Raw genomic sequence first — 7,500 nt, 5'->3', positions numbered from 1 at the left:
CCGGGGTAGACCTGGTGTCAGAGGGCCCCGGGGTAGACCTGGTGTCCCAGGGCCCGGGGTAGACCTGGTGTCCCGTTCCCCGGGGTAGACCTGGTGTCAGAGGGCCCCGGGGTAGACCTGTTGTCCCAGGGCACGGGGTAGACCTGGTGTCCCGGGCGCCAGGGTAGACCTGGTGTCCGAGGGCCCTGGGTAGACCTGGTGTCCCAGGGCCCGGGGTAGACCTGGTGTCCCGGGGCCCGGGGTAGACCTGGTGTCCCAGGGCCCGGGGTAGACCTGGTGTCCCGTTCCCCGGGGTAGACCTGGTGTCCTGGGACCATGGGTAGACCTGGTGTCCCGTTCCCCGGGGTAGACCTGGTGTCCCGTTCCCCGGGGTAGACCTGGTGTCCCGGGCCCCGGGGTAGACCTGGTGTCCCGTTCCCCGGGGTAGACCTGGTGTCAGAGGGCCCCGGGGTAGACCTGTTGTCCCAGGGCCCGGGGTAGACCTGGTGTCCCGTTCCCCGGGGTAGACCTGGTGTCCCGGGCCCCGGGGTAGACCTGGTGTCCCGTTCCCCGGGGTAGACCTGGTGTCAGAGGGCCCCGGGGTAGACCTGTTGTCCCAGGGCCCGGGGTAGACCTGGTGTCCCGTTCCCCGGGGTAGACCTGGTGTCCGAGGGCCCTGGGTAGACCTGGTGTCCCAGGGCCCGGGGTAGACCTGGTGTCCCGTTCCCCGGGGTAGACCTGGTGTCCGAGGGCCCTGGGTAGACCTGGTGTCGCGGGCCCCGGGGTAGACCTGTTGTCCTAGAGCACTGGGTAGACCAGGTGTCGCGGGCCCCGGGGTAGACCTGGTGTCCCAGGGCCCGGGGTAGACCTGGTGTCCCGTTCCCCGGGGTAGACCTGGTGTCCTGGGACCATGGGTAGACCTGGTGTCGCGGGCCCCGGGGTAGACCTGTTGTCCCAGGGCCCGGGGTAGACCTGGTGTCCCGGGCGCCAGGGTAGACCTGGTTTCCGAGGGCCCTGGGTAGACCTGGTGTCCCGTTCCCCGGGGTAGACCTGGTGTCCTGGGACCATGGGTAGACCTGGTGTCCCGTTCCCCGGGGTAGACCTGGTGTCCCGGGGCCCGGGGTAGACCTGGTGTCCCGGGCCCCGGGGTAGACCTGGTGTCCCGTTCCCCGGGGTAGACCTGGTGTCAGAGGGCCCCGGGGTAGACCTGTTGTCCCAGGGCCCGGGGTAGACCTGGTGTCCCGTTCCCCGGGGTAGACCTGGTGTCCGAGGGCCCTGGGTAGACCTGGTGTCCCGTTCCCCGGGGTAGACCTGGTGTCCCGTTCCCCGGGGTAGACCTGGTGTCAGAGGGCCCCGGGGTAGACCTGTTGTCCCAGGGCACGGGGTAGACCTGGTGTCCCGGGCGCCAGGGTAGACCTGGTGTCCGAGGGCCCTGGGTAGACCTGGTGTCCGAGGGCCCTGGGTAGACCTGGTGTCCCAGGGCCCGGGGTAGACCTGGTGTCCCGGGGCCCGGGGTAGACCTGGTGTCCCAGGGCCCGGGGTAGACCTGGTGTCCCGTTCCCCGGGGTAGACCTGGTGTCCTGGGACCATGGGTAGACCTGGTGTCCCGTTCCCCGGGGTAGACCTGGTGTCCCGTTCCCCGGGGTAGACCTGGTGTCCCGGGCCCCGGGGTAGACCTGGTGTCCCGTTCCCCGGGGTAGACCTGGTGTCAGAGGGCCCCGGGGTAGACCTGTTGTCCCAGGGCCCGGGGTAGACCTGGTGTCCCGTTCCCCGGGGTAGACCTGGTGTCCGAGGGCCCTGGGTAGACCTGGTGTCCCGTTCCCCGGGGTAGACCTGGCGTCCCGGGCCCCGGGGTAGACCTGGTGTCCCGTTCCCCGGGGTAGACCTGGTGTCAGAGGGCCCCGGGGTAGACCTGTTGTCCCAGGGCCCGGGGTAGACCTGGTGTCCCGTTCCCCGGGGTAGACCTGGTGTCCGAGGGCCCTGGGTAGACCTGGTGTCCCAGGGCCCGGGGTAGACCTGGTGTCCCGTTCCCCGGGGTAGACCTGGTGTCCGAGGGCCCTGGGTAGACCTGGTGTCGCGGGCCCCGGGGTAGACCTGTTGTCCTAGAGCACTGGGTAGACCAGGTGTCGCGGGCCCCGGGGTAGACCTGGTGTCCCAGGGCCCGGGGTAGACCTGGTGTCCCGTTCCCCGGGGTAGACCTGGTGTCCTGGGACCATGGGTAGACCTGGTGTCGCGGGCCCCGGGGTAGACCTGGTGTCCCAGGACCATGGGTAGACCTGGTGTCCCAGGGCCCGGGGTAGACCTGGTGTCCCGTTCCCCGGGGTAGACCTGGTGTCCTGGGACCATGGGTAGACCTGGTGTCCCGGGCCCCGGGGTAGGCCCTGGGACACCAGGTCTACCCCGGGGAACGGGACAGCAGGTCTACCCCGAGTCCCGGGACAACAGGTCTACCCGGCGCTCGAGGACACCGGGTCTACCCCGGCGCCCGGGACACCAGGTCTACCCCGGTCCCTGGGACACCAGGTCTACCCGGCGCTCGAGGACACCAGGTCTACCCCGGAGCCCGGGACACCAGGTCTACCCCGGCCCCCGGGACACCAGGTCTACCCCCGAGCCCGGGACACCAGGTCTACCCCGGCCCCTGGGACACCAGGTCTACCCCGGCCCCTGGGACACCAGGTCTACCCCGGAGCCCGGGACACCAGGTCTACCCCGGCCCCTGGGACACCAGGTCTACCCCGGAGCCCGGGACACCAGGTCTACCCCGGTCCCCGGGACACCAGGTCTACCCAGCGCTCTAGGACAACAGGTCTACCCCGGCGCCCGGGACACCAGGTCTACCCAGGGCTCTAGGACAACAGGTCTACCCCGGCGCCCGGGATACCAGGTCTACCCAGGGCTCTAGGACAACAGGTCTACCCCGCTTCTGGCCCCTGGGACACCAGGTCTACCCCGTCTTGTGCCGAAGACACCAGGTCTACCCCGGAGCCCGGGACACCAGGTCTACCCCGGCGCCCGGGACACCAGGTCTACCCCGGAGCCCGGGACACCAGGTCTACCCCGGCCCCCGGGACACCAGGTCTACCCCGGAGCCCGGGACACCAGGTCTACCCCGGCGCCCGGGACACCAGGTCTTCCCCGTCTTGTGCCGAAGACACCAGGTCTACCCCGGAGCCCGGGACACCAGGTCTACCCCGGCGCCCGGGACACCAGGTCTACCCCGGAGCCCCGGACACCAGGTCTACCCCGGCCCCCGGGACACCAGGTCTACCCCGGAGCCCGGGACACCAGGTCTACCCCGGCGCCCGGGACACCAGGTCTACCCCGGAGCCCCGGACACCAGGTCTACCCCGGCCCCCGGGACACCAGGTCTACCCCGGAGCCCCGGACACCAGGTCTACCCCGGCCCCCGGGACACCAGGTCTACCCCGGAGACCCGGACACCAGGTCTACCCCGGCGCCCGGGACACCAGGTCTACCCCGGCGCCCGGGACACCAGGTCTACCCCGGAGCCCCGGACACCAGGTCTACCCCGGCGCCCGGGACACCAGGTCTACCCCGGAGACCCGGACACCAGGTCTACCCCGGCGCCCGGGACACCAGGTCTACCCCGGAGCCCCGGACACCAGGTCTACCCCGGCCCCCGGGACACCAGGTCTACCCCGGAGACCCGGACACCAGGTCTACCCCGGAGCCCGGGACACCAGGTCTACCCCGGCGCCCGGGACACCAGGTCTACCCCGGAGCCCCGGACACCAGGTCTACCCCGGCCCCCGGGACACCAGGTCTACCCCGGAGACCCGGACACCAGGTCTACCCCGGCCCCCGGGACACCAGGTCTACCCCGGGCTCTAGGACAACAGGTCTACCCCGCTTCTGGCCGGAGACACCAGGTCTACCCCGTCTTGTGCCGCAGACACCAGGTCTACCCCGTCTCGGGCCGGGGACACCAGGTCTACCCCGTCTCTGGCCGCGGACAGCCGGTCTACCCCGTCTCGGTCCGGGGACACCAGGTCTGCTGGCTCTCGGGCCGGGGACACCAGGTCTTCTCCGGATCTGGCGGGACACCAGGTCTACCCCGGTCCCTGGGACACCAGGTCTACCCCGGCGCCCGGGACACCAGGTCTACCCCGGAGCCCGGGACACCAGGTCTACCCCGGCGCCCGGGACACCAGGTCTACCCCGGAGCCCGGGACACCAGGTCTACCCCGGCGCCCGGGACACCAGGTCTACCCCGGAGCCCGGGACACCAGGTCTACCCCGGCGCCCGGGACACCAGGTCTACCCCGGAGCCCCGGACACCAGGTCTACCCCGGCGCCCGGGACACCAGGTCTACCCCGGAGACCCGGACACCAGGTCTACCCCGGCGCCCGGGACACCAGGTCTACCCCGGAGCCCCGGACACCAGGTCTACCCCGGCCCCCGGGACACCAGGTCTACCCCGGCGCCCGGGACACCAGGTCTACCCCGGAGCCCGGGACACCAGGTCTACCCCGGCGCCCGGGACACCAGGTCTACCCCGGAGCCCCGGACACCAGGTCTACCCCGGCCCCCGGGACACAAGGTCTACCCCGGAGACCCGGACACCAGGTCTACCCCGGCCCCCGGGACACCAGGTCTACCCCGGGCTCTAGGACAACAGGTCTACCCCGCTTCTGGCCGGAGACACCAGGTCTACCCCGTCTTGTGCCGCAGACACCAGGTCTACCCCGTCTCGGGCCGGGGACACCAGGTCTACCCCGTCTCTGGCCGCGGACAGCCGGTCTACCCCGTCTCGGTCCGGGGACACCAGGTCTGCTGGCTCTCGGGCCGGGGACACCAGGTCTTCTCCGGATCTGGCGGGACACCAGGTCTACCCCGGTCCCTGGGACACCAGGTCTACCCCGGCGCCCGGGACACCAGGTCTACCCCGGAGCCCGGGACACCAGGTCTACCCCGGCGCCCGGGACACCAGGTCTACCCCGGAGCCCGGGACACCAGGTCTACCCCGGCGCCCGGGACACCAGGTCTACCCCGGCGCCCGGGACACCAGGTCTACCCCGGAGACCCGGACACCAGGTCTACCCCGGCCCCCGGGACACCAGGTCTACCCCGGAGACCCGGACACCAGGTCTACCCCGGCGCCCGGGACACCAGGTCTACCCCGGCGCCCGGGACACCAGGTCTACCCCGGAGCCCCGGACACCAGGTCTACCCCGGCCCCCGGGACACCAGGTCTACCCCGGAGACCCGGACACCAGGTCTACCCCGGCCCCCGGGACACCAGGTCTACCCCGGAGCCCGGGACACCAGGTCTACCCCGGCCCCTGGGACACCAGGTCTACCCCGGCCCCTGGGACACCAGGTCTACCTCGCGCCGGCGGGACTTAGTCAAATAGCGGCGGGTGCCGGGTAGACCTGTTGTCTCGGCCGGCTGCGGAAGTTCACCAAGGGGTCGCTGTTGTCGGCTGCCTCCGGCTACCTCATCGTAGGCTGCGGCCTGAGGCGGCGCCCCTTCCCGGTCGATCTCCCTCGGTCCTCTTGGAGGCCTCGGCGGCTTGGGACTTATCTGCCCGTATTATGGGAGCGAGGTGACGGGCCGCATCCCCGTAGGTTGGCTGAGGCTGTGCCTACGTTTCAGGCGGAGAGGAGCAGCCGCACTCAGGTGGCCGGCAAAGGGAAAAAGCCAGTGTTCCGCCTAGCCGGGGCGAGTCTCCTTGTGGCTCGGCTCCGGCTCCCGTCCCTCCCGGGGAAGTTGGCACAGTGAGAGCGAGGCCGAGAGAGAAGGGCTGAGAAAAGACGGACCGGATCCCCCCGAGAGACCGAGAGAGAAGGGCTGCGAGCGGAGGGGCCGGTTCCCCCGGGAGGCCGAGAGATAGAGAGAAGGGGCCGGATTCCCCCCGGGATGCCGAGAGAGAAGGGCTGCCGAGCGGAGGGGCCGGATTCCCCCCGGGATGCCGAGAGAGAAGGGCTGCCGAGCGGAGGGGGCCGGTTTCCCCCGGGATGCCGAGAGAGAAGGGCTGCCAGCGGGGAGGGGCCGGTTTCCCCCGGGATGCCGAGAGAGAAGGGCTGCCGAGCGGAGGGGCCGGATCTCCCCCCGGGATGCCGAGAGAGAAGGGCTGCCGAGCGGAGGGGCCGGATCTCCCCCCGGGATGCCGAGAGAGAAGGGCTGCCGAGCGGAGGGGCCGGATCTCCCCCCGGGATGCCGAGAGAGAAGGGCTGCCGAGCGGAGGGGCCGGATCTCCCCCCGGGATGCCGAGAGAGAAGGGCTGCCGAGCGGAGGGGCCGGATCTCCCCCCGGGATGCCGAGAGAGAAGGGCTGCCGAGCGGAGGGGCCGGTTTCCCCCCGGGATGCCGAGAGAGAAGGGCTGCCGAGCGGAGGGGCCGGATCTCCCCCCGGGATGCCGAGAGAGAAGGGCTGCCGAGCGGAGGGGCCGGATCCCCCCGGGATGCCGAGAGAGAAGGGCTGTGAAAGGCGATTCGAGAGAGCCGCTTGGCGGGCGAGGCGGCGGCGCCTCGTCCCTTTTGTGCCTGGCCTTAAGCCGGGGCCCACTCGGCGGGCACTGTTTCGGGCCGTCCGCCCGCCCGGTGAAGCTGCGGAGCCGGGGTCGGGGCGCCCCGTCCCCGGGCCGCCTCGTTGAAGCCGTCCCCCTTCCTCGGCCTTAAGCCGGGGACCCGCGTTGGCGGGCGGAGTTTTTCGGAGTTGACGGACCCGGCACCCGACAGAGAGAGAGAGAGAGAGAGAGATTCCGAGAGCCCCCCGGACCTTTCCCGGGCGAGGCGGCGGCGCCTCGTCCACCTCGGTCGTGGGCGCATCGACCGAGCCCCTTGGGCCGGGCGGGCTGGGTTGCCACGCGGGTCCGCGTTTTTTCTTTTTTTTCCGCGGTTTAGGCGCGCCGGTGCGCGGGCAGAGAGTGGGGGCGCCCGCCCGGCCTCCGCGGATTTTTCTCTGGCGGCCTTAAGCCGCGGCACCGAGGAGCCGTTGCGACGAAGGCGCGCGCGGGCCACGTCGGCGAGAGAGAAGGGAGCGAGCGGGATGTCTGGGGCTCCGTGGGGGAGTGAGACTCGTAACTCGCCCCCGCGGGTGCCTCCGGCGTCCCGGGCCCGCGGCCCCCGTGGCTAGCACGGGTCGCTGCGAACGCCGCCTCCATGTGCCTTTTTGTCGTGCCGTTCCTCCGGCTATTTTTTTTCCGGAAAGGGAAAGCCGGCCGCCGGCGGCGCGCGGTCCGGTGGCACGTATTTCTCGCACGCTCGGCCGGGTTCCCCGGGCCGGAAGGGGAAGCCGAGTCCCCCCGGCCTGGCGGGCCAGCCCAGTCCCAGTCCTGCCGTTGCCTAGCCGAGAAGGGAATCCGTTGGCGCCCGCGGGCGGGCGGGCGGGTGGCGGCACCCCCCGCGCTCCTCCTCTGCCGCGAGCGCTCCGCAGGCGGGGCTGGGCGGCCGTCGCCCCGTTGTCCCAGGACCGTGGCCGTGGGGGGGCCGTCGTCGTCGCCGTCGTCGGCGCGGCTCCTTCCTCGGCCGCACTCGATCGATGAGGCTTTTCG

This window comes from Zonotrichia albicollis, unplaced genomic scaffold, assembly GCF_047830755.1.
Source record: "Zonotrichia albicollis isolate bZonAlb1 unplaced genomic scaffold, bZonAlb1.hap1 Scaffold_122, whole genome shotgun sequence".
Lineage (NCBI taxonomy): Eukaryota > Metazoa > Chordata > Aves > Passeriformes > Passerellidae > Zonotrichia > Zonotrichia albicollis.
Note: the sequence above shows the minus strand (reverse complement) of the source record.